The following is a 17,360-nucleotide window of genomic DNA, read 5'->3' as shown; positions in this document are numbered from 1 at the left end:
AATAATATTTTTAAACGTAGCTACCATGCTTATATGTTCAGAGCACCTTGATAAGAAACCAAGGATAATGATATACTGTAATACAGTATAGCTTGACTGCTAATATTGACATTTCTTTGTGATATGGTGGGACCTTGACTTAGGAGTGTCCTGATATTGGAATTTTTTGAGTGGCTTGATTGACTTTTTTTGGGGGGGGCATCATGGCTTCTTGAGTCATATGAATAAAGTAGTGTGACGGTCGCTATGGCACTTCAACTAGCTTATTAAACGTGCCAAACGCTCAAAGGCACAAATACGAAATGAGAACACTCGCAAGGAGCATGACAGAAGATTGTTCAACCCGACTACCCGTGTGATAAAGAAAAACTGGCGAGAGGGTAGCGCAGTATAACATTAAAAATGATGTTTCGTCACCATAAGACTCAAGTAAATTTTGCATATGCTGCACTCAAAATATTCTGCCAAGTACAAATAAATATGGCACGTTACTTCCCACCTCTGTGTCCCTATAAAGTCGTTATCAAATCAGTCAAAAGAATGCTCCCATAATTCTTTGATGCATCCTACCTACCGTTCATTCCCGCCTCTCCCGTATTTGCTATGCAAATTATAGCACACTGCATTTCACCAGAGTCCGGGGGGGTGGGGGTGGGGGTTATTTATTTTTTCCCACTGAGCAGCGTTGATTTCCTGTCCACCTGAATCGGGTAACCCGAGTCCCCACCCAGCCCCCGCTCGTGTTTTCGCTGTATGTGTTTTGCATCGCTGTTCTGTTGTAGAATACATCTATTCTGGTTGGCTTACACTGCTCATTCTGTACTGGCTTCAGTAACACACTTTGTTTCAAAGCAAATCTCCTCTTAAGTGCGCTCCCTTCAATGAGAGCTACACAGTATGTTAAGCAAAAAAAGAAGAAGCAAACTCATGCAATGCTGAGTGTTTGAGCTTGTCGTATTTTTATATATTTAGCTTGCTGTACAACACCGGCTGGCTTTTCTGTTTGTTGAATTTGCTTTCTCAACAGTCATGCCCCATGAGTAGTGTATTCTCAGCTCAGAACACATTTATTTTTTGTCCCTATCAGCTCTAGTCTGACACTGCAAAACCACGATACAACTGACCACTCAGTAAATATTCTGGCCTTGCAGTGGCGTCTTTAACGCTCTTGTGTTCTGACTCGCCAGACATCTGTCAACATTTGTGCCTTCAGTGATTGTAGCTGTTTGTGTAAATGTAGATGACGTCAGCAGAACTCCGCCAAAATTTGCAGATAGATAAGTGAGAGCGAGGGATGGGTTGATACCATTGATAGAATGATACCATACACCGATACCATTGGTTGATACCATAGATTGATAGATACCATACAAATCCAGATATGGATAAATGCCCTACCCCAGGAAATACTGGATCTCGTCGACCTGCTTGTTGAATATTAGCACCTGTTTCTTTGGCATCTCCGGATGGATACCCAAGATTGATAGCTCGATAGATATTATGGACAGATTCATCAGGTTCATCGACCGCGGTGGAATGTGTCTACTTGCCGATCATGCTAGTCACCATTTTGTTGTGGAAATCTGCATTGCGCTTATGTCACTGGCTTAGTTAGATCATGATATAATAACACATAATCATTTTTCGACAAGGTGAAGTGATGACAAGTGTGCCGTCGCGCCGCAGCTTAGCCGCTTCCCCACACTTTATCAAAGGTTAAAGAAGATAGTATTCTGGTAATTCCAATGTAGTCCTACATATTATGCCGCCATCAGGTTCTTGTAGTTGGTCGTGGTGATGGAGACCGAAGACTAAAATGATGTAATGGATGCTGTTACTTCTTAGGTGCTTTCTTTAATAGAATTTGAATGTATGGTATGTGGCGACTGCTCTTTCAGCTGGATATTTGGACTCCCTTTAAGCCACTATCGCTTTTAAATTAGCATAGCAGCTGCTGAGCATGAAAAGGAAATCATATTTGAAATTAAGATACCTCACACAAAGGCAGCAGCCAATATGCAAAGAGAGATGGATGATTGGATGGCATGAAGGAGGAGACTGCTGGAATTAATGGCAAGACAGGGTTGACATCGTGTGTGTGTGTGTGTGTCTGGCTTTGCACAGTGGCTTGCGCAAGCATAGCGGCGAGGAGAAGGTTACACATATTGTGTGGCATTGCGAATTGTGTCGCTTCCTCTCTATCATAGCCCATCAAGGTCACATCCACAGACTGGATGTGGTGGCCCTGGCCTTTCCCTCTCCTGGCTTTCGGAGAGGAACGGGGCCCGCGGACCACTGCTGCTTCTAATCAGGGTTGACGCGTGACTCAATTGCATGCCAGCTGCACGGACAAACAGGGATTATGTCCCTGGATGGTGAACACACACATACACACACATTCGCTCACCAAAAAAAAAAAAAAAAAGGTCACGATTGAGATCTTTGTCCAGTTCCACCTTGGGCGAGTGTAGGATTTGTGCTTTGTTTCGTTCTCAGATAAAATAGTCTCATCCACACAATGTAAAACACATACCCAGGAGCTCTGAAGCCAGAACCGCGACACCCGCAGCGTACTGTAGGTTACGTTGCAATCTGGGTCATTATGCCACTTGTTTTCCAAAGTGGCTCCAAGCTTTCCAAGCAGCCGAGTCTGCAAGTGGATTTAAAGTCAGCTATACACTGATGTACTTTTTTTTTTGTTGCCAGATTTGGACAAAATCAGACGATATTTGGGAAATTGCCTGCTCTTTTCACGACAGGTGTTCAAGGATCTGGAATGAAGCACGGCTGGCAATTTTTCTGTTTGATCAATCCTACTCTGGATTCAGCGTAACTTGGCACATTGTGGCCTGTCACTTGAAAAATGATGGCAGCGATGTTGTTGAGGAACAACTCCAGCATGAGTCACTGAATTTGGGCTTGGCAAGCATGTCCCCCATCAGATTCCTACTGCATAAAATACGAGGACTTATGAAAAACAAGGGTGCTGTGAGATTGAAAAGGATATATATTTTCTTTGCCTGTGCATGATTTATTCAGGAGCAATAATCTTCTTCTTAACTCAGACTATGCTGAGTTCTTTTAGTGGATTTGACAGCCCAGGAAGTGGAATGAGGAAGAAGGGAAACTTGAACCTTATTCTATCATCAAGTCTGGTCTCAGCTCGCATGGAATTGCTGCAGATTCATCGTCTTGGTGTTCCGGAAGCTGCGGCATTGGATGACGGGTGTATGACAGTGTGACTGCTGAGGCGAGAGCTGATTGGCTACAACAGAAACGCATGTCGTCTCCCACCAGGAGCAGATCTAGCTACGGGGGTCACGTTTAGCACCTGGCACGAGGGTATCCGTGTCAGTTTGTTGACTGACTTGTTTGCCTTTTTCGGACACCTGCCTTTTCACTTGCAGCACCCCCCCCCACCCCCCACCACCATGTCAGTTAGAGCCTCTTTACAATACAGACTTGCAAGCATCAATGTAACCATGGGTGTGCTGGTCCTAGAATGAAGTGTGGTCAGGGGTGTTTTCATTGCATTCTTACCGTTGTTTGGAAACGATTCTGCATGATGATTGAAATCAGGCATTCTCAACCTTTTTTTATTCCTCACCTTCCTGTTTACAAAAAAAAACATTTTGGCCGCGAGAATACATTTTTAAGGCATCTCACAGAGGATCGGGACCTATTTTAGATTGGTCTCTCCCACCAGTCAGTCCTGGATGCCTTTTGTTCACATTTGCATATGATGACAAGATTAAAATTAATTACTTGCATCTTAAACACCCTTCGCAAGGATACTAAATTAATCTCTGTATTTTGTTCCCGTGAGACCGAGCGGAATTCAGGAACGTCATTGCTTATACCGTATCAAGACACGCAATCTCTAGGCACGCTAACAAGTGCTAATGTATTCTCAGAAGGTCACAAGCCTGAACAGTGACATTCTGTCGACTCAAAGTGTCACCCTCCCGATAAAGCTGCCATTTCTATACTGGATGCTAACGGTGAACTTTCGCTTCATGTTAGAAAGTCATTGCGACTGTTACCTTACTTACAGTCAATAGCGAGGGACTTTAAAGCGGCGCCACTCTTTCTCGGGGGGGAAAGAAGAATTAAAAAGACGAGTGACAAACAAAACCAAGCAGTGTGGCACGGCGCTACTTTTGTCTTTCAGGTATTCAGTGATGAATTTCTACAATAATAACACACTTGAGACACTTTAGTGAGGTTTACAAATTTGAACATGCCACTTCAGATCATAAATATTGTACCTCTATTGACTTTGACACCCGATTAGGGATGTTGAAGCCGCGCTAGCACGGTGGGATTATGAGGAGCCTGTTCCACCTCACAGTCAGGAGATTTAAATTGGAATCTCGATGTGATGTTTGTATGGTCTCCCCGCCCTTGCTTGCATGGATTTTTTTTTTCCTGCGGAACCCGGTTTCCACTCACTCGTTAATTAATTACGTCAAATGAAGACTCAGTTGTACACAGGAGGAGCCGTTAGCAGGGCCGTTTGTGATAACGGCATCGATGCTTCATGTTTATCACATCGCATGCCTTCCATGTATTTATAGTATTTGTTTAATATAATACTTGAGCTAAACCAGTACCGCAAATTGAAATGTGATGCGTCACAGGAATGGGCCACTATTTTTCTCCTGTAATATTCCCACTTACCACATAGCCTCTTGTTTTTTTTTCTCATTTTGGATGCCTTGAGTGTTAAGGTCGCTTCATTTTGCTATAGTCTCGGTGTATTCCGACAAGCTTGTTGGAAGAGCTGTGGGGTGGAGGTTGGTGAGTCCCATCAAGGTGTTGATGGTTCCCGTCTGGTTCCAGTTATGTCATTGATACCGACCACGGTCTACACCATCTCTTGGGGCTCTTTGACTAGCAAGCAGCCAAGCAGCCGGTAAAGTGAGCGTATGTTGGCTTTCCTGACACTGTCACATTGCCTGTGAAGTGTCTATTGATATGAGCCAATGTCAACAGTCTCTCGGGACTCCCCTCAGCTCATTTCCCCCCCCACCCCTACAAAGTCTTCCCATCTTCCACCTAAATTGAAACCCATGATAGACACTGCGCCACAGTCGTACTTAGTCTCAATCGGATCCTGATGTGATTGACCAGTAATTAATACAAATAAAAAAGACCAATTTAAACATGTAAGGAAAATTAACACTTCATAATACAGCTGATTACAAGCATACTGTACTTTATGTGTCCACAACCCTAATTTGTTGGAGCCAAAACAATATCTGGTTTAATGTGCTAAATAAACACACCGTGAGACGCTATTTAAAAGCCAGGCGGTATATAAAATCAGCTTGCCATATTAAACATAACATACGTGTCTTGGCAGTTAATGGTTAAAGCGTCAGAGCCCTTAGCCTCATTGAGATTGCGCCATTGTGCCAGTGGTGTCACGTTGCAAACATTACAGCTCATCCATCGTCGTTACTGTGTGACAGCGTTAAGGCAAGGAAGCCGAAAATTGCACACCGCGAACCAGAATGTGCTCAGGCAGCATTATCAGCGCCCGTAGAGACATAAAACACAATATTACCTGCCCGGTGTATACATTATGCAGTTATAGGGCTCAGAAGACTGCGAGGAAACAAGTCTCAAATCTACAGCAAGAAAGAGATGCAGTCACATTCATTTTATCTCTGCATCTACCTTTGTTCAGATCGTATGATCACTGGCCAGTTTCTCAAGCGAAAAAACAGGAGAAAAGCAAAGAAATGCGCTGATAAAACATTTGATCTATCTCACGTGACACAAAACACAGTTCCGAGTGACAGCCAATGTTGAAATGTATAGAAACAAAGACATATCCCGGCTGCGGGTTGGCCGCTCGAAGCATTTGGATTGAACCTGCATCAAATGTGCCGTGCTACTTGTGCTATATTCGAGGTCGCTCGCGATCTGGCTTGCAGATATCTAAATGAATCTTTTCTCTTTGATTCCAGACGCCTCCTTCACCGGTGCAGGCATTCATTTCTCGCTAATATCCACACACTTGTCCCTGGGGAGATATGAGCGTTGTGTAGCATATAGCTACGTCTGGCTACGTTTACATGATAGCAGTATAATATTAACGATAAGAAGAAAAAAAAAGTTGCTTGCTGCCACGTACGTACAATCCGATGACCTGAACCCTGAGCAACGATGATGTCATTTTTAGTTGACAGCACATGTCAAAATGGCCGCCACCTCAGATAGATAAAAACGGGTGCATTCCGCTGCTTAATTTATATTCCACAAATATAAATAATATCAAAATACAGTCATACCTCGGGTTTCAACCATAATCCGTTCGATAAGGCTGTTCAAAAACCGATTTCTTCGAAAACCGAAACCATCTTAATTGAAGACATCTGCTGACAATGGAACGCTACACGAGGAATCGTCACTTCCTCGTCTACACGAGGAAGCGTCACTTTGACGTGTAAGGAAGGCGAGAGGAGTCAAGTGGCGCATTCAAGTGCGCACAGTTTGGTCGAGAACCGATTTTCAGTCGTAATCCGAGGCATAAAAAAAACTCAAAATTTTTGGTTGAGAACAGAGACGTTCGAAAACCGAGGTTTGACTGTAGAATGTTTTAGTGAATGGGGCTTCATAGACCATAATATTACAAGCACATTTTAAAATTTGATTTCTCCTTTAAAGGCCTAAATGATAACAATGAACCTGAACTAATTATTGGAATTCATCATCTTGTATCGTGAATGTACCCGGCCGGTGCCGGCTACCACAACACTCAAAATGGCTTAATGTAAGGCCCCGAGGACCCCCCGCTCCCCCCTCCCTTTCCCCTTCCCCCACTCCCGCTGTCACATTAAGGTGGATGGCATTTTCACGCGGATGCAATTGATCATTGAGTGGCACAGCAGTCTGGACTTGAATCAAGAGATTTTAACAGCTGCCTGACCGTCCATCCGTCACGCCGCTCTCCACTGTGCTCGATGCGGGCCTGTCACACTTAGATGGTCAAGTGACATCGGCGGCGGTAGATCTGTGGTAAATAGTGCGGCGGCCATGTATTCCCTCCCCCATGTCCCCATCTGCAGGCGTCACTCACCGGGAGCAGATTCATGCGAATTCATTGTTGTCTTTGAATCAGGAGTCTCATCTCAGTAAACTCAATCTTATCCTTGCCCGCGGCTGCTTTGTCTATCAAGGCGTTTGTCTCGAGCATCTTACCTCCGTCAGGAGGCTGCACGTCAGCCTCGGTGTCGGCTCTCGCTGGGTCCACGCGGGGCCCGTGGTGGAGGTTCTGGGGGGGGGGGCACCGGAGTGAGGTCTGCGTGATGCCTTCTGAAGTGCTCGCAAACGCCAAGTTTGCGTGTTTGTGTGTACATGTGTGAAGGAAGGAAGGCAGAGGCAGAGAGGACGCTTGCTCGGCGCCCAATCTCACTTTTGTCTGGTGGCATTCTCCTCGGGATGAGATGTGACAGCGCCGGATGATCTAATCGCGGATGTCATACCATAGCTGCTTATTAACTGAGATTTCAAGGGCAAACATTCCCATCATTAGCAGCGCTAGTGTATGAAAGAGAGAAAAGCCGAAGCGGGCGAGCCAATAATGGATCCCGGTAATGTCGACCGGGTGCAGGAGAAACCGCATATCACATTTGATTTTTTTTAGGAAGCTTCTTGACGAGGATCTTCATTTGCCGAGCGTGGATTGATGCAGATTGCCCTTCTGGAGGATGACATCTCCGCAGCAATTTTGGTCCTCCTCCTGAGTGGGAGTGGGAAGGAACTGTCACATGTCGTCAGAGTCACGCGGGCTGGCTTTCGTGATGGGTACGTTGTACACCATTTGCATGTTCGTAATCCTGACGAGGCACTTTGGAAGAGGTCAAAGTTCATCTCTGCTCGAAATCTTGTAAATGTTAACTGCCCGACTTTGGTTTTGCTCATTAGAATGATCGGTATCCGGTCTTCGTATCATCGGACAATTCCATCCCCCAGATACTCCCCCCAGGTTCAAAGTGAGATCATCCATTTTTTTTTATTTTTTGGGGGGGGGTGTTTACCCTTACCGAACCTTTTGTGAGCAAGTGCACGATGGCTGTAATGAGCTTGTTCTCATGAGACTCATATTCTCCCGCAAGCATGTAATGCATTGCGATGAGTCGAAATCAGACAGAATTCCATGTTGATCAATTCAAATAAGTCTGACCTCAGCTGTTGAGGGGGTTAGCACATCCCGCCTCGCATTTCTGACGGTGGGCGGTTCCATTGTGGGCTGTGACTTTTCTCTGTTGAGTTCGCATGTTCTCCCTTCTTCTCATTTGGTGTTTTCTCCAGGGCATCGGTTTCCTCTCGCATTCCAAAAAACAGATTTCTTACATTCGTTGAAGATTCTCAATTGTCCCAAGGTGTGAATCTAGATTGTGATAAAAAAAAGAAAAATCATTTACAATCATTACACTTGTATGTAGCGACAGATCATAGCAAGGAAATTTCCCTCATGCAGCCAAGTGGGTGTGTGTGTGTGGGGGGGGGGGGGGGGGTCGATGTCATGGTGACTCTGAGATGCGGCACTATGGCAGCTGCACAGAGGGTAAACTAGTTTGACACAACCTGTCCTCAAGAGCCACCTTGGGCCAAGCTTTTATGTGTTTTTGCCCCACTGCTTGCCAGGAGACTAGCCCATCCATCTATTTCGCCCCCCCCCCCCCCCCAGTGAGTCATACTACAGCAGATATAGTGCATAGGATGGACATTTGCTTTTGTATGGGCTCAGCAAGCCTTTGTGTGCACCCTCCCCCCCCCCTTCTTCTAATGATCCAACCAAAACAGTTTCTAACCTCTTTACGCTTTTTTAGCTTAGCGGTGTGAGCCTCGAGTGTCGCTCCTACCACCTCACTTGCTCTCCATTATTAGTATCATCGCATGTTCAAACTGAGTAGGGCACTTTTTTAACTACGTACTCAAGAAAAATACATCTGTCACATTGGCAGAGGTGCGAGGCCTGAGCAAATGTCGATGATGGATACGTCTGAGCCGAGCTCCACTCGATGGAGCCCTCGTAGCCCAGACTCATTTTAGCCGATAAGAGCCGCGATGTCGAGGCATTGATAACAACGGGTCACTTCCAAATGAAGATGCTTAGTGACGCTTGCCGTCTTCCTCAACCAATATCTTTTATTTTCATTTCTCAACTGCGTCTCTGGTGCATGCCACAATGTGGCGGTTGTCCCCGCATTACACCTACAGAACATTTGCATTTACTTAATGAGGTAGCGTGCGCCAAAGTCTGTTTATGCTTGTAGCAAGTGTTGTGCACTTAGCTAGTCAATTACCTGGCTTACTGGTTTGTGAAAATGTCAGCTGTTCCAATGCCCCGCGCTTCTTGGAAAGCGCACGCGCTCACTATATGGCCCACATAGTACGTCGAGTGCACTTTGATGCTCTTTCAACAGCTTCGTATGCTTGCCTGTCATTCTGTTCACGTGTATGTGGCCCAGAATATCCAAAAGAGATTTGCTGGCTTGTTTGTGTGTGTTCGTTTTATGATTCCATACACCGACTGGCCACAACTTTAGGTACTGTTTGAAAGTCTTAAAAAGTGTAAATACATTTCTTATCATCAAATTACTTTTCATACCCAAGTACAGCGAATTGCAGATGTCAACGGGCATGAACATTGTGAATTGCCTGGAGCTCTTCGTGGTGTTTTGAAACATAAGAGTCATCATTGACTCATAAGAATAGGTGATAAAAGCTTGAAAATGGATATTAAATAATTAGTAATATTTTTCTACGTGGATAATGTCATGGGTTAGATTCGTACTAAAACTACAGTACATCCAAAATAATAAAAAGGCTTTACATTTATATATCAATAACTTTAGGAGTATCGATCCAGCCTTTTGATTGACGTGGCCATTAAAAAAAAAAAGAAAGAACAAAAAGTGATGCATCTGCAAGCGCTACTTTTGACACCGCAATAGTAGTCCTAACCAAAATAACCCATCTATCATCTTCGAAGAACAACACCAGTGCAGACACTTCTGTTCTTGCACCTCCTCGCAAAAAAAAAACAAAAAAAAAACACCTTTAAGTAATTGAAGCCATGCCGCAAAAAAAAAGATGCCCTATCATAAAAGATTGAGCTGTAGGGACGCGTTTGCTTCACCACACCTTGGACGGGGGAAAAAAAAAAAGAGGATTGTGGAAGCCATGGAGGGGATAACATGTAAGATTCATAAAGCTGGTAGGAGACAGAGAATGCTCTTTCCAACATGACATACATTTGGAAGCACATGCCGCCGCGCTCTCCCTGCATGCACTTTGAATCTGCAAATTCAAGGTTGATGCATATGCCGTATTGGAAACGGACTGAAACTGAACAGTCAAACGTCATCATGTCTTCAAAATGTCAAATCCTCAAATGCAAACCCTTTATTTAATACATTCATTTCTCTACTTAAAAAAAATAAACACAATTTAATAGCAGTAAAAAAAAAAAACATTGAGTCACCGCACGATACTCAAAAATGTTTTCATTTAACGCTGCATTTTTAGGGTTTGTTAAATGCTCGAATTGTTGATAAAGTGCTTTCAATTGCTTGAAATGAAACCAGCGGTGATTGCGTAGGGGCATTTCAAATCTGTATTGTTTTGATTTGTTAGAGTTCTGCTATCTATAACAGAACGGTCTTGCCTTTCTGCTTTCTTTTTAAATTTGAGATACCGGTACTTTGTTGGAAAAGCCGGAAAATGATTCCATACATAAAAAAACAAAAACAAAAAAAACACCGAACATGATGGGCAGTTGATCATTCATCCCTCCATTTATTATTTTTTTTGTAAACCACCTGGGTCGTGAGATGACCTTCAGACCTATAACCTGTTCAACAACATTAGACGTGAATTTGAATGTGACTGTTGAATTTTTCACACAACCACATCAAGAGGGTGTGCACACTTATACAACCACATTATCTCAGTTTATTTGTACTACTACAGTATCTCAAAGTGTTTTTTTTCCCCACCTGTTGAGGTTAAAGGGTGAATATAAATCGGAAAATCATGTGAACAGGGGTGTGTAGACTTTTTATATTGACTGTATGTCTCTTTTTGACAAATAAGGCAGTTTTTAGAGTAGAGAATACACCCTGAACCGGTTGCCGGACGAAACGTGCCAATATGGAAAAAGTGCACAACGTCTGTTTCCTGTACTCGTCCAGAGTGTAAATATTGTTTTCGACCGCAAGCCAAGTAATGCCGACACAAGTTAATCAATGTCGTGAAAAGCAAATTAAGCAGCCCAAATCTCTTCGGTCTCTCTGGCTCCGAAGAGCTGCGGCAGAAATCGTTCCAACCTGGAAGTCTGCAATAACGGCTCGCCGCGGCCGCTTTGAGCCGCTCTCGGTTTACACGGTGAGAAGCTTCAGCTGGGCCTCGGCGCGCTAGCAGCTTGCTGGAGCGACGGCGCACAGCTGAGCAGCCTTCTGTGGCTTCATCCTGTGTGCTGCAGGGTGGAGGGTGGATGCTGTTCTTGGAGCTGAGCTGCAGCTCCCTCCCCGGGCACTAGCGTGGCCTGAGTGACAACCCCCCGCTGCCTTTGGCCAGCTTATGTTTTCAACTGTGTCCTATTTATATACGCGGCACAATTCCTACGGAACTTTCTCTTTTTTAGTGACTCCAATCTCTTATTTCGAGTCATTAAAAATGTATGCTAATACTACCGGCTCACTGACGTCGTCGCCGGAATCCTTTTGCGATAGCTTGTTGTTCATTTCAGACGCATGACAGTTAATGAGACGTATTATAAAGCGGCACGTTCTCACAAGAATTTATTTGGAATTCATTAAAAGATTAATGAAAAATAAGCACCCAATGAGTTCAACGCGGATTATACTTGAGCAACCGCGCACCTCGCACGCTCGCCAGACGTACCAATCGAAATTGACCCTGTGCGGTTATTCCGGTGCACAGTGGCGTGCTGTTACGTGTCGACATCAGTCTGCTGGCGTGGCCGCTTCGAGTGCCTTGTTGATTTGGTGCACGTCGCGGAGAGAAAGGCGGGAAGAGTAAGAACGGGAAGGGGTCCGTGTGGGACCGCTGGTGTAGCCTCTTCAGAGTGCCTCGTTGTCAACTGTGCGTGTGCACACATCACTGAAAGAAGGGATGTTATTGCTTGTCCATAACAAGCATTATTTCATTCATCTTCCGAGCTGCTTGATCCTCACTAGGGTCGCGGGGGGTGCTGGAGCCTATCCCAGCTGCCTTCGGGGAGTAGCCGGGGGACACCCTGAATCGGTTGCCAGCCAAACGCAGGGCACAGACGAACAACCATTCACGCTCACACTCACACCTAGGGACAATTTAGAGTGTTCAATCAGCCTGCCATGCATATTTTTGAAATGTGGGAGGAAACCGGAGCACCCGGAGAAAACCCACGCAGGCCCGGGGAGAACATGCAAACTCCACACAGGGAGGCCGGAGCCAGAATCTAACCCGGTACCCCTGCACTGTGCCGCCCCTACAAGCATTATTTATTTATTTAAAAAAAAAAAAAAAGCTTCCTCAAATAACCTAAATCATTTTCAAAATCCCTCTAGAGTCTCCTAATAGCGGTCTCTGCCGAGAACAACCGGTTAGTAAACAGTAGCATCGGTGGTAGCCAGATTCTTTCGCGTTATCTTTGTTTATTACAAGGCTGCCTGATGAAAAACACTTTGACTTTGAAAAGGGCCTTGATAGATCTTCAGTGTTCCTGCTACGCTTCGCTGCGTGCTTCTCAGCCATCTTAAATGGATGTTGCTCTCAGAAGACCAAAATACTGACAATGTCTGGACTTTGAAGCTCCGGAACCCTCGTGGTCGCAGCGTGGCTCATGCGAACGCAAACATCCATGCTAATTAGAGATTATCTACCCGCTCCAAAAAAAAAAAAAAAAAGTAGCGTCAGGCCCATGCTTAAAAATATCCATTAATGCGCACGCTGGCACTTTGCGTCCATCTGATAACTTTGTGTAAGCAGCTATTGTCGGCCTCTTGGGAGAGCAAGATTTCCGCACGCGCGCCGTCTCACAGGGAAGCCTGATTAAATATGAGCAAGTAAATATAGTCGGCGCTGCGGACTCGCAGGCTGTAGGGGCGAGGGCGCGTTTGAACATGGCCACCAAACGGACAGACCCTCTCTTCAACTTGGATGAAGCAATCAATTCCCAGTTGCGCTTAATTACGAAAACAATTAGAAAGCCTTGTAAATGATTCCGCGCGAGACAGCAATCAAAGCAAAAACGATGTCTCTTTAATGAAATCGGGAGCTGAAACAATGGAAAGAGCCGCAAATTATGGAGTCGAAGATGCAATTAGAACAGAGATACCCCCCCCCCCCGCCCCCCCTTCGCGACAGAAACATTAATGGCTGACGTTTCGAATTCAAAGTAAATATGACGGCCTATGTAGGTCAGGTCTGTCTTTGTTCCATATCCGACGACGACAGACTTAATATGGGTAATTAAAAGTATGGATCGTTATTTCGACGTCGCCGTTTCCATCAATTATTCATCGCCGGGGGGGGGGGGCGGATTCTGTCGACTCTTTTCTTGTTTGACATGTAATACTTTGGCAGTTGCCTGCAACGTCTTGAAGGCTGCCTTGGAATTCAAAGCGTACAATGGGGAGAACTCTACGGAGTCAATATTTACAACGCAGACGGTAAAAGCAATCGCGCGCTCCATCTCGTGGAATTCGTTGTCTCGGTAAAGAGCTTTATAAATAACTTTCATTTCGTCATTTGACGCCGTAAAAGGGTGACTTATGTCAGGCCGTAACTAACGATTACTTGAATCGCTGACTCATCTTGATTTTTTTTTGTTGGTTTCCGTCATCGGTGAATCGGATTTTTTTCCATTACTTTTTTTTCCCAAAGCAATTCATTCATTAATTAGGATTCGGTTGGGTCATTGTTTTCCAAAGTAAAAGCATATAGGAATATTTACTTATTGATTACCATAATTGGTCACTCGTTGCACTTCTAGATGGAAGATTCTCCTGTTTTTTTTGTTTGTTTTTTTGCGTTGCAAATTAGACTCATCTATAATTCATCGAACATTTAAACAGAAAGCCCGGCCGGGGCTGCCCGGTGGACGAGCGATTAGCAGCTCTGCCTCACACGTCTAAAAATCAAAGTTCGACTCTCAACTCCAGCGTGGAGTTGGCAAATTCTCTCAACGCGTTTTCTCCAGCTGTTCCAACGTCTTCCCACATAGATGTGAAATTGAAGGGTGTAAATCGCCCGCAGGTGGTTATGCGTGTGTCTATTTGTTTATCGACGCGCTGGCGGCTGAGCCGGGGTGTCAAAATCAAGCTTGGAAAGGCTCCTCCAGGTCACCTGTGACCCTAATTATCCTCCGTGCCATTTATTGTTTCAATTTGTAGTGACTTGAGAAAATAACTTCATCGTTATGGATGTTTGATAGCCACTCCGACTTCCAAATCAATTCCCCTAACGATGTTGCAAACTTGGATCTTTCACTTGCCGGGTTGAAGCTTTCCTGTCTCCTTGATGTCATTAGCGCGTTCGCTCTTCTGCCGGTTTCACCTCTATAGGCGGATTCTAATTGCTTTCATCGTTTTGCAGGCTCCATTTAAAGGACGGCGGCGTAATCAACCTCCGCAGCCTCTATGGGGAAAATCGATGAGTCAAAAGGGGGGGGGGGGGGGTGAATAACCACGCCGAGAAAATGAAGCTGTCTTTTGAAATATTGCACGGCTAAGTCGCAGATGACAAAACAAAGTGTTCACAACTCAGATGGGTCTTCAACAACCACTAATGACTTTTTCACGGAACGTACCGACCGCCGCCGTGGAGACTCTTATCCGTATTTGTGAATTTATGACAAAACGCCGATGAAGTCATCAACGGCCCTCGTGTTGGAGTGCATTCTTTCAGATGCGCCGCTTCGCGTCAGACAACGGCTCAAGCGAATGAGATCGAAGCGCGGAAAAAAAAAATGTGGCTCTTGTAAAAGGCCATTGTCGCCAAAGGGTTCATTCACACCGTGCTGACTGTTGTGCTTTTCGTTTGCACCGCCGCGCCATACCGAGGGTCCTTTTTTCATTTTGCAAAGGCAGAATTTGGCTATTCCTCATGTCTCTCATCGCTTTTCGGTTGCGAGTTTCCCGAAATTGTGTGCTTATTGAAGGTGTAATCATCCTTTCCTGTCATTTGTCGAGTTTTACCACCATGGTAGACGGCCTCCTCATTCAGTGCAATCCGATTGATTCTACGGGGAGATGTTGTTGGATCGCTGTTGCGTTCTCTTGAAATGTTCCTGAAACGCACACAATGAAAGCCAGCTGCTTGGATTCACGCAGAATGTGCTCCGTTGATTTTTCCCGTGGCTTTGTGCTTCACTGCTTCGCAATTTGCAAACTGTTGGACTTCGGGACACTTTGCTCCGGTCCCCTCTGGCTCTCCCTTTGTGTTGTGAGTTAACTCTTGAGGAGAAGAAAATCCTGAGCAGCCACGACGGTGAATGTTATATCATCCACGTGTACATTATGATTGAATAGGCACTTCAAGACCTGAATCATCTTTCTCACCAGGAGTCAAAATTACTGAATTGCATGATATATTGCTATATCATCGACCTGTAGGGGCGGGGGGGAGATGAAGGAAGACCATGATTGATTACGACATTCAAACATGATTCAAACGTAGACTAGTGGTGAGCATACCAGCACTGTTGTTTTTTGTTTTTTCCAGTCTTTCTGTGAGAATTTTGCCCCCCCACCCCCTCCCAGACTGCGCTTACACATGTTTTCCCAAGTTGCTCTGGTTTCCTTGCACATTTCGTCAGGTTAATTGAAGACTCTAAATTGCCCCACGTGTGAAGGAGTTATTTGCCTTTATGATTGGCTAGCACGCCGCTCTGGGAGTTGCACCCGAGCTCAGCTGGGATTGGCCCAAATTCACACTCAACCCCAATCAGGATTGCAGGTGTAAAAAAAAAAAAGAAAAATAGATGGAATGTGTTCCAGTATTGCTGCCATCACTATAAAAAGTATCAAATGATGAAAAAGTACAGTATGTATGCCATCGCTCACTGGAAGATCGCAAAAGGATGTCCAATGCATTGTAGCAACTTATTTGGTGATTCCAACGTTCCTCTCGTGTGGAATATTGGTAATGCATCAGCTTTACCAATATTCGGCTTTGGAAAATTCTAGAATGCAAAATATATAATGATTGTCATAGCCACATGTATCAATAAATCATAGTTGGTTATGTTGTGCAACGTAGCATTGAGTTGTGTCCGATGAAGCGGAATGGTTCTGGTAAATATCCGAGCTCTGTCATGATGCAATTCTAAGCGTCTTTGCGTGTTGACTCTACAAACGTGTCGTAAAGAGAAGTGATGTGCAAGCATTTGTTCTCATTTGACAGCGTTTACAAAAATGAAATTGACAGATTCAGTATCAGCCTGGGGGCGTACTTGTGCAAATAATAATTGCATGGGTGTTTTTTTTGTTGTTGTTGTTGGGTTTTTTTGTTCTCTTGAAATCATCTGCGACTGGGTAAATATGTTGCGAGAATGAAATCTTCAAAGTGCCTCCATGGATGAAATGACAACACAGCTTTCCAGCTTTATTTTCACCTGACTCTGTTTTCAGGACCTTTTTTTGGGGGGGTGGAGGTTGTTTGTTTTTTCTTGTTGTTGTTTTTTTTTAAATGCTTTGAAATGAATTTACCCACTTCCTTTCTCTGCCAAGCACAAATGCGCAGATGCCAGAAGTCTTGCTTTGGTCAGATGATCCGTGAGGATTGCAGGAGTGTCGTAATTGTCATGAAACTTTGCAGAGGTGTACCACGGATGACAAAAAAAAAAAAGAATCGGCTCGTTAATTTGGGGAGCAAAACCATTCCAGCGTCTGGCCATTCTCCACAACGCGGAAATTATCATGCTAACATATCAATGGACTAATCATTCGTCTGTCGACACGTTAGCAAGACAATTTGCATTCGTCACTAATGCAAATGTCGACATTGAGATGCAAATGAAGTGCTGTGCTTTTTTTTTTGTCATTAATTGACAGAAAGCAATGCAAATATGACACCGCCCAATTTTTCTTGACTTTATTTCATATCCCTCTAATCCACTAAGTCTCGTTCTTGTTTCATGCCGTTTTGTCGTCTTGCGTTGGAAGGCAAAAAGTCCCACCCAGTGAGCTTGTTGCACCCATTTTCACTGTTCTCTCTAGCCATGTAGTACCAATTAAGAAAATATTTACACCTCGAAACAACAGGGACCGCCTCGGTCTCTTTGCACTCGTGAAATATGCCCTCCCCCGTGTTTATTTGTTATCATTACAACCTGTTTG

The 17,360-nt window shown here is 44.5% G+C and overlaps 1 protein-coding gene across 18 annotated transcripts in view; it reads left to right on the top strand.

Moving 5' to 3' along the window:
* Positions 1-17,360, top strand: part of LOC127588424 (neurexin-2-like) — a 121,278-nt gene that overhangs the window by 12,080 nt on the left and 91,838 nt on the right. Inside the window, exon 4 of one of the 18 annotated variants that reach the window (XM_052047133.1) lies at positions 7,655-7,815. The exons of the other annotated variants lie outside the window; for them this stretch is intronic. The gene's annotated coding sequence lies outside the window, so the exon portion shown is untranslated. The remainder of the gene's footprint in view (positions 1-7,654; positions 7,816-17,360) is intronic. 18 annotated transcript variants of the gene reach the window in all.

Source organism: Hippocampus zosterae, chromosome 16 (assembly GCF_025434085.1).
Source record: "Hippocampus zosterae strain Florida chromosome 16, ASM2543408v3, whole genome shotgun sequence".
Taxonomy (NCBI): Eukaryota; Metazoa; Chordata; class Actinopteri; order Syngnathiformes; family Syngnathidae; genus Hippocampus; species Hippocampus zosterae.
The sequence above is the reverse complement of the archived record's forward strand: the minus strand, read 5'-3'. Positions and strand labels throughout refer to the sequence as shown.